Consider the following 10,739-nt stretch of genomic DNA (forward strand, 5'->3'; position numbering starts at 1 on the left):
GCCCCCTGCCCTGATTCTCCGGCTTCCCGATCTTTTTCTGTTTCGGAAAAAATCTTTTTGGCAGTTTCATTCCGTCTGGACTCCGTTCAAAATCCTCCTCTGAAAGGGGTCAAAAACATGGAAAAAACAGGAACTGGCACTTGGCACAGAGTTAATAAGTTAGTCCCAAAAAATATATAAAAGGCATGCAAAACATCCAAAGTTTGACAAGATAATAGCATGAAACCATAAAAAATTATAGATACGTTGGAGACGCATCAACATATTGTTGATCGGAAGTAATGTAGAATTTATGTAAAGCATAAAGGTTGTTTGAAAGGGGTTTTTCAAAGGAAGACCTGGATAGAGCTACTTGAACATTGAACATCAAGATCTATGGAGATAGATCAAATTGCTAAACAGAACTTTCAAATGAAATGCATGCCTTGACAAGTTTTTGAAGGAGTTGAAAATAGATCGACAAAGAAGGAGTTCTTGGCTGTGTTGTAAGGTGTGAATTTGAGTAAGACGCAAAAGCCCGACCACGGCAGAAGAAAGAGAAAGGATGAAGGTCGTCCCCTATGCCTGAGCCGTAGGCTCTAAAGTATGCCAAGCTGTGTACCGCACCTGATGTGTGCCTTGCCATGAGTCTGTCAAAGGGTACAAAAGGGTGATCCAGGATTGAATCACTAAAATAGCGGTCAAAGTTATCCTTAGTAACTAATGGACTAAGGAATTTTTCTCGATTATGGAGGTGGTTAAAGAGTTCATCGTAAAGGGTTACGTTGATGCAAGCTTTGACACTAATCCGAATAACTATGAGCAGTAAAACGGATTCGTATAGTAGAGTAGATATTTGGAGTATTTCCAAATAGCACGTAGTAGCAGCATCTATAAGATGACATAAAGATTTGTGAAGCACACATGGATCTGAAAGTTTCAGAACCGTTGACTAAAACCTCTCTCACGAGCAAGATGTGATCAGACCCCAGAACTATATGGGTGTTGGATTCGTTAAAATCACATGGTGATGTGAACAAGATTATTTACTCTAGTGCGAGTGGGAGACTCTTGGAAATATGCCCTAGAGGAAATAATAAATTAGTTATTATTATATTTATTTGTTCGTGATAATCGTTTATTATCCATGCTATTATTGTATTGATTGGAAACTCAAATACATGTGTGGATACATAGACAAAACACTGTCCGTAGTAAGCCTCTAGTTGACTAGCTCGTTGATCAAATATGGTCAAGGTTTCCTAACCATAGATGAGTGTTGTCACTTGATAACGGGATCACATCATTGGGAGAATCATGTGATGGACAAGACCCAAACTATGAACGTAGCATATTGATCGTGTCGTTTTATTGCTATTGTTTTTTGCGTGTCAAGTATTTATTCCTATAACCATGAGATCATATAACTCACTGGCACCGGAGGAATACCTTGTGTGCATCAAACGTCACAACGTAACTGGGTGACTATAAAGGTGCTCTACAGGTATCTCCGAAGGTGTCCATTGAGTTAGTATGGATCAAGACTGGGATTTGTCACTCCGTGTGACGAAGAGGTATCTTGGGGTCCACTCGGTAATACAACATCACACACAAGCCTTGCAAGCAATGTGACTAAGTGTAAGTCACGGGATCTTGTATTATGGAACGAGCAAAGAGACTTGCTGGTAACGAGATTGAAGTAGGTATGTGGATACCGACGATCAAATCTCGGGCAAGTAACATACCGAAGGACAAAGGGAATGACATACGGGATTATATGAATCCTTGGCAGTGAGGTTCAACCGATAAGATCTTCGGAGAATATGTAGGATCCAATATGGGCATCCCGGTCACGCTATTGGATATTGACCAAGGAGTGCCTCGGGGCATGTCTACATAGTTCTCGAACCCGCAAGGTCTGCACACTTAAGGTTCGATGATGTTTTTGTTGGGTTACGTGGCCTAAATTCAAAAATTTCCTACGCATATTCAGATCTTCATATGGAGAGACCAGCAATGAGAGAGGGGTGAGAGCATCTTCATACCTTTGAAGATCGCTAAGCGGAAGCGTTGCTAGAACACGGTTGATGGAGTTGTACTCGCGACGATTCAGATCGCGGTGTGATTCCGATCTAGTGCCGAACCACGGCACCTCCGCGTTCAACACACGTGCAGCCCGGTGACGTCTCCCGCACCTTGATCCAGCAAGGAGGAGGGAGAGGTTGGGGAACATCTCTAGCAGCACGACGGCGTGGTGTCTATGGAGAGACGAGGTCTCCCGGCAGGGCTTCACCAAGCACCGGCAGAGAGACGGAGAAGGAAGAGCAAGGTTGCGCCGAGGGAGAGGAAGATTCGTATCTCCAACAGCCCAAAGTGCCCACTATGTATAGGGGGAGGGAGGGGCTGCGCCCAGCTGAGGGTTTCCCTCTCCTGGGAGGCGCGGCAGCCCTAGATGGGAGGAGGTGCGGCGGCCAGGAGGGGAGGAGGGGTGGCGCACCCTTCTGGTGCGCCCTAGGCCCACCTGCGCTAGGGTTTCCCCCCTCTCCCCTCTTCTTGCGCCATGGGCTGAGTGTGGGGGCCGCACCAGCCCACCCAGGGGTTGGTTCCCTCCCGCACTTGGCCCATCTAGCCTCCCGGGATGGTGCCCCCTTCCGGCGGACCCCCGGGGCCACTTCCGGTGGTCCCGGTGGTCCCGGTACGTTACCGACGACGCCCGAAACACTTCCGGTGTCCAAAACCATCCGTCCTATATATCAATCTTTACTTCCGGACCATTCCGGAGCTCGTAGTGACGTCCGAGATCTCATCCGGGACACTGAACAACTTTCGGTAACCTCATATAACAATTCCCTATAACCCTAGCGTCATCGAACCTTAAGTGTGTAGACCCTACGGGTTCAGGAGACAGGCAGACATGACCGAGACACCTCTCCGGCTAATAACCATCAACGGGGTATGGATACCCATTGTGGTTCCCACTTGCTCCACGATGATCTCATCCGATGAACCACGATGTCAAGGATTCAATCAATCTCGTATACAATTTCCTTTGTCTGTCGGTATAGAACTTGCTCGAGATTCGATCGTCGGCATACCTATACCTTGTTCAATCTCGTTACTGGCAAGTCTCTTTACTCGTTCCGTAGCACGTCATCGTGTGACTAACTCCTTAGTCACATTGAGCTCATGATGATGTTCTACCGAGTGGGCCCAGAGATACCTCTCCGTCACGCGGAGTGACAAATCCCGATCTCGATTCATACCAACCCAACAGACACTTTGAGAGGTACCCGTAGTGCATCTTTATAGTCACCCAGTTACGTTGTGACGTTTGATACACCCAAAGCACTCCTACAGTATCCGGGAGTTGCACAATCTCACGGTCGAAGAAAAAGACACTTGACAATAGAAAAGCTTTAGCATACGAACAATACAATCTAGTGCTATGCTTAGGATTGGGTCTTGTCCATCACATCATTCTCCTAATGATGTGATCCCGTTATCAATGACATCTAATGCCCATGACCAGGAAATCATGATCATCTATTGACTAACGAGCTAGCCAACTAGAGGCTTGCTAGGGACACATTGTGATCTATTTATTCACACATGTATTACTGTTTCCTGTTAATACAATTATAGCATGAACACCACCAACGCCAACAAGGTATCGTGGAAAACCTCCCCTTGCGCCTTTAAATATGTATGATCCGATTTGCTTCGAAATTAAATAAATAACCGACCGATTTTACATGTGTGCGGTTTAAATTACCGTGCCAACTCCAAACTAGAAAATGAGATCCATTTTTTTCCCTGAATTAAAAAGCGGTTGCCCTGTATATGTAAATAATGTCTCTGCGCCTGTATAGCTTCAGAGCATATAATATGAAATCGTACTGATTTTGCTTTCTTGTTGATGCTCAAGGACCCTGGCATGATTGGAGGCTTCGTTACTTTGGCCTTCATATTGCTTGCAATTGATTGTGATAAGGTGGTGGGTCTGTTGCGTGTGGAAGGATCTCAGAGAGAACGGATTGGTTCAGTAGTGAGGGATGTGGCGTTAATGGGTGCTGGTGCAACATGTTGTTTCGTCACCGTACCCACTATGATACTGAGGCAATGGAGGTTGAAGTAGAGGGTTATGTGGTTGTGTTGTTGAGGTATATACCTGCCCTCTTCTCTGTTCACCTATTGGTGCCACGTTATATGTTCTTTATGAGCATGCTGTTTCTAGTTTCTTGAATCCTGGCAACTTGCGAGTTTTTTATTTGTGTCGCGATCATTTATACATGTAACCGAGTAACACTTTTGGTGTTGATAACTCTATACCAAACTGTTTTGTCGTACATCCCAGTTAGGCCTACAAGAAAGTTTGGTTACTTAGCTTGTTGATAGATGTTAGCTTTGCTAAAAGTATTTGCATTTAACACTGATTTCTTTGGTAAAACGTGCGAAAAAGATTTCTTTGGGAAAACAAGTTGCCATTTGACCAATCAGATCTGTACGGAGAGATCATCAGCGGAAACCTAGTATGCATTGTTCATGTTCAGTCGTTGACATTATTATTACTAGCAAAAGGGCCCGTGCGTTACAACGGGATAATAAAACTATGTATTGACCATTTATTATTACAATGAGTGTTGAGTACATGAATATTTTGACCGTCTCATATCTAATCGATATACGATTGTTAGATAAACACGTTAACACTTTATGAGGTAATTCGTTATTAACGATTATAATTCTAATGCATAGACTAATTCTAGCATTTTACATTCTTTTATGTGCACTGCTTGTCCCTTTTATGTGCACTACTTGTCCCTTATCCACAACATCGCTTCCTCCATCCCCATATTCCTCCCTCTCCCTCTCTTATCCGCTGCAGGCCATGGCTGCTTGCCCGCGCGAGGCCCGCCGAGCCCATCACGCCACGTCGCGCCACCTGCCCTTGCCCCGAGAGCCGCACCGCACTCCTCCCGCTCGCCCCTAATCCCTCCTCAGGACAATAAAAGGCACATGTCAGTGCTTAATTCAAACTCTTTTAAGCTACTTAACAGAACAATACCGACAAACAGAGACCACTTTTGTGTTCTACACAGAAAACCTCTAACAAAACACTGAAAAGAAGTGACATGTATTCATCCAAGTGTTATACTAACAAATAGCAGCAAGGATTTTACTTTTCAAACCATTGACAGGAAAGAAAAAAATATATATGATTTGCCGCATCAGATCATCAGCAGAATTTAACACACCATATCGTTAGCAGACAAGTGGTCGTATACTAAAATAACTGTGAAGAAGAAGCTTATAATTCCCATGGCTGCAAATCAAAGATAAACGTTTAAGCCTCGGGATGATGTTCAAGAAAAGTTTTGCTGCATGATAACCATTGCCCATGTCTTTCACATAATGGATCATAGTACCTTAAGCAAACACTACACAAGGTTAAGCAATGCATGAAGGTAGAAGTTCACTAAACCAGACACCAGGAATGACAGAAAGTTTAGAGCAAATTTGGATAACTACTATCATAGAGAAATCAGTCAAATTCCCTCCATACTGAACCACCATTGCTCCAAATCGGAAAAACATGCATCCATCAGTCAGAGAAAATGACAACCATATTCAAGCAGACATACCAAGCCATCTGCTCCATAGCATAAAGGAATCGACTCCGATAAGATATCCACTTCTTATAAAGGCACCGGTAGTTTCATATTGATGTGAGGTGTGCAATGATGGTGACTACGGCACATAAGATAGCGGCTTGGCACCTCCAAGATAGAAGATCACTTTACCCTGCCGATTATCAATATTACAGCACATTAATGTGACACCCCCCGCAATGAAGAACATCAAGTTGCACTCTGGATGAATCGCAACGAAATCAAAATCCACATCAAGCCATAAATCTGTCCATCCACATATGGGTGAGGTTTTAATGCTATGCTTCAATTTCCATTGTTCGCCTTGATAGTCCTTGAGAACATGAACTACCAATCGAATGGCGATACCATCTTGATCCCTTTGAAAATTGGCAAAATGCAAGGAGCCCTGCGAGCGCTGAATAAGACCATGAGCCAGACCAAAATAATCACCAGGATCCTTGAATAACACTTGTTGAACAAAACCATCAGCCTGGCCAAAATCATGAACCTGACCACCAGGGACCCTGAATATCAGGCATGTCTCTCCCTTGGTGTCCACCGCAGCTATGTAATCATGATATTCAAGGTCAAGGGTACGAAAAAACAGAAGGCCATCGAGAAAGACTGTGGCGGCGGAGTCCCGAGTAGCTCTATTCCATCTCTTCTCCTTGTAAATCCACTCTCTGGGCAGCATACATCAGTGACTCCGACTGGTCTCTCTCGGCGTGCTTGCCCTTTCCCTTGTCCAGACGAGCCCTTCGCACGGCTTGTTGGATCTGCCGCTCGTGCTCTTTAACGATCTCTTCCATGTTTACCCCGGGAGGCATCAATGGTCCTGAGTACTGGATTCGGTTCTTCCTTGTGCCATTCACCTAAATGAATATATAGGCGAGAAATTATGAGCATAACTGACTGAAGATAATATATAGACGGGAAATTATCAGCACATTATTTGCCGAACATCCGCTCCGAAGTCTAGACCCAATAAGAACCAACCAGAAATGCTAACACATAGATTTTTCGAAATTTATTGAAACTGATCCCGGCTCTTAAGGTCTAGGTCATGCTTTGCATTGCTATCTATAAATGTTAGGAATTAAAACCACCTGGAGCTCATTAGAACAATTAAGTAACTCGCCCCTGCAGGCTCCTTATCTGCCACCACTTCATCCTTCCGATGGGAAGATGATGGTCTTTCTTGGAATTATGTGATTGCGACCATTTGGGTTTGTCAGACTGGTTAGCAGCAGCGAGTTGACTGTACCTTGAACTCGACCGATGCTCTCTTAAATATTGTTTCCTGGCACTGTCCTCAAGGTTAGACAGCTTACCAGTATTGCCTCGCTGCCCAGTTGCAGTAGATGGGTTAGACATCTCGGCAACAGCAATCTGAGAGGTGTAGAATCTCTGGGCGTTTGGATCTGTGTCACTTGATCGACCCAAAGTGGAGGATGAACGACCAGCATTCATCAAAGGAACACGGCGAGCATGGCCATTGTCTACTACCAGAGGATCCATTGGAAAGCCGGTAACAGCATCCTCCTTCGGAGTAAACTTGTTACTACTGCTTTTAGGATTAACCGTAACTCGCCGTTGCTGCAAAGCCATGAAAAAAGAGAGATTTGAGTAATATGAAACAGTGAACTGTTTATATTTAACAGCATGGCATCAAAATTAGTTGTCATATTTAGTATAGTTGCCTCTGGAGCTGGAAACAATGTGTGTGCAGTACAATAAAACAGCTGTATAAATTAAGTTCCAAACAAATAGAGAAGCAATTGCATTGCATCACGATAATGGATCATGCATATAATGCATTCACCGAACTGCTAGCATCAGCTATTGAATGGCATGTTTCAAAGCTCAAAAGTGCAGACTATGGCACCAGAAAAAAAATCCCTTAGGAGACCCTTGGTATGACAATTATCAGACTATACTAAGATCGGATTAATTCTGCAATACCTGTGATTCGTTAGTGCCATTTTATGCTGCAAGTTGCTTCCTGCGTCCAGTTTCAGATTCATGTCCTTTGGCTGCAGCTGCTCTTTGCGTGTGGACCAAAACGCATATAATTAGTTAAATACAGAAATGCCAATGATAAAACCCATCTGTTCAAAACTTCAAATTGCAGATTGCATAATATTTATATTAGGTGCTACAGACAATATTACCTCCTAGCTTCTTCATCTCGAAGCTTAGCGTCATATTCCTTGCTTGGAGGATATTTCGGCAGACTTGATGGATCACAAGCATAAAGCTTTGTTGTAAAGAACTGTTGTATAATGTACAAGTACAGATTATAAAGCAGAAGTTAAGGGCGGTCACTTCAGATATACAGAGGCAACCAAATCAGTTATCAACTAATCCCATAAAATGAAAAGGCTAATATAAAATCGCATCTCTTAAGTTTTAATATTAAGATCAACAGATATTGTTCACTTTTGAAAATCAGTGTCTCAAATTCATAATATATGAGCAGAAAATAACACAGAAGTCCATATTTTCAGCGGACTTATTCGCCACAACTCTATACTTCTATCCTGCAATTACTTTTTACAGCTACTCGCTTTTCACTCTTCTGTTAACCCTATATGAAGTTGCCACTCTGCTCCTTTTCCATCCACCTTGCATCGCTGGGTCGAAGCCCAGAGACGTGGTGGCGACCTCGTTGCTGTCCTTGTCGGAGTTGGGCAACACGGCCCACTTGTCGGTGGCGGGGTTACACACGACGTAACCGAACGCGCCGACCCCGTGGGAGACGTGGTAGCAGCGGCAGAGGAGGAGGCCGTTGCAGGAGTCGAGTAGATCGACGGGCAGGGTGGTGGTTGGGCAGGAAGGTGAAGGAGGCGCCGAACGGAGCGCGGTGGCGGTCCCCCGAGAGGCTGGTGTAGCGGAAGGGCAGCTCCAGGCGCCGCTGGCCCGTGGTGCTGGTGCTGCTGCTGTAGAAGAAGCCGGCGAGGGTTTGGGGGAGCCGCTTGCGGTGGTCGGGGTGGTGGATGAGGCCCAGCCAGTACTTCGAGACGCACTTGCAGCGGTAGAGCGCCTTGGCGGGCACGCGTGAGATGATCTCCACCAGGATGTCGTCGATTAGCTTCCCCCGTCGGGAGAGCCCTGGGGAAACACGGACGAAGACCAGGGGGTCGGTGGAGAAGGAGGGAGAGGGTGTGATGGCGGTTATTTCCGAGCGTACCGGGCGCGGATCGAAGCGCGGCCTTCCTCTCGCCGATGAGAGAGGTCCCCCGCGGCGGACATGGCTACGGGCGGAAGAAATCCGGCGGCCGATTGGATCTCGCGAGCGCACCGTCTGCTGCCGCCGTGCCTCCTCGCCTCGGAAACTGTAGGGTCTTTTTCATAAAAGTGAAACGTTTTCCTCACTTAAGAAAGGACTGTGGGTTTATTAACATAAAATATAGGGATTTTTTTCACAAAAATGCCACGACGGAAAGATGGTCTTATCCTACAAAAAATGCAGTTCAAAATTTCACAGGTCTTCTATTTTAACACGGCTTGCATGTAGATTTAATATGTACAAAGAATCAGTCAAGTGACCTTCAGTTTCATCTCTAATCCTGATTTTATTGACGTGTTCATCCCCAACCCGGATGAGTACCGGTATGAAAGAAAGACGAATAATGACTTATTTATTAAGATTGCATCCTAGATAGTATTTTTATTAAACGTTTAACAGATAAAATAATATCATATTTAAATTCTACATATTTTTCTAATCAAATTCCATGTATAATATGTTAAATTTGGAGTTAAGGTTTAAAAGATATGAGTATTTTAAAAAATATTTAATATATACTACGAGTTTAATGTCATAAACAGTAAGGACTTTTTTATAAAATCACCTCCGTGGGTTTTCCGACGGAAGCGATAGCCTCTTTATTATTAGGTAAAGATAACCGGGAAGCTTTGAATTTATCATTCAAAACCCACCGCAACCCCATCGTAACTGGTCACTGGTAGAAAAAGAGGCTTCCGTCCAGCCCCATAAGTCGCGACACTGTAGGAACCGCGACTAATGATTTCTTTAGTCGCGGTTCGGCAGACGAACCGCGACCAAAGGCCTGGGCCAGGGCGCTCGGTGGCCAGCTGGTGCACGTGAGGGGCTTTAGTCGCGGTTGGCCAGGCCAACCGCGACTAAAGGTGCCCAAAGGCCTTTAGTCGCGGTTTGCCATGCCAACCGCGACTAAATCTCCTCCCCTATAGATACCAGTTCAGCACACTCACTTAGCCATTTGGTGCCACTTCTCTTCACAAGCTTCACAAGGGGGTGTAGGTTTGCTTTTGGTTCCTCTTATGCACATAAGGTGTTTGATGAAATGCCCCAAGAGCGTGAAACAAACATGATATGAAGTGTTGGAGCCACACTTGAGGTTCCTCATTTATTTTTTCCTCCTCGATCGCGGTTAGCAACTTGAACCTTTCATGCATGTGTGTCATTGATAAAATATGCATGTGTGTTGTTCATTGTTTAATTTCTATTGTTTATAGCTAGTTAGTTTAACAAATGCATGATGGTTAATTATATATTTTATATTATAATAATGCAGATGAATCGGCAATGGATGTACGGTAACCGACTCTCCCGCGAGTTCACTACGGGTTTGAAAGATTTCCTCGTAGTGGCTAATGCGAACAAGCAGAAGGGTTTTGTTATCTGTCCATGTGTTGACTGTAAGAATCAGAAGGGTTACTCTTCCTCAAGAGAAGTTCACCTGCACCTGCTTCGGCACGGTTTCATGCCAAGCTATAATTGTTGGACCAAGCATGGAGAAAGAGGGGTTATAATGGAAGAAGATGAAGAAGGGGATGATTTCATGGATGAAAGCTATCTTGCTCATTTCGGTGATACTTTCATGGAGGATGCTGAAGGTGAAGGGGAAGGTGAAGGGGAAGAAGAGGCACGTGATGAGACCGTTGATGATCTTGGTCGGACCATTGCTGATGCACGGAGACGCTGCGAAATTGAAAAGGAGAGGGAGAATTTGGATCGCATGTTAGAGGATCACAGAAAGTCGTTGTACCCCGGATGGGATGATGGTCTGAAAAAGCTGGGCTGCACACTGGATTTGCTGAAATGGAAGGCACAGGCAGGTGTAG

At 44.7% G+C, this 10,739-nt stretch overlaps 1 pseudogene; it reads right to left on the minus strand.

Annotated features, from left to right (window-relative positions):
* Positions 1 to 5,727: 5,727 nt before the first annotated feature.
* Positions 5,728 to 8,882, minus strand: LOC123425377 (annotated as a pseudogene).
* Positions 8,883 to 10,739: the final 1,857 nt, after the last annotated feature.

Source organism: Hordeum vulgare, chromosome 2H, assembly GCF_904849725.1.
Source record: "Hordeum vulgare subsp. vulgare chromosome 2H, MorexV3_pseudomolecules_assembly, whole genome shotgun sequence".
NCBI classification, from domain to species: domain Eukaryota; kingdom Viridiplantae; phylum Streptophyta; class Magnoliopsida; order Poales; family Poaceae; genus Hordeum; species Hordeum vulgare.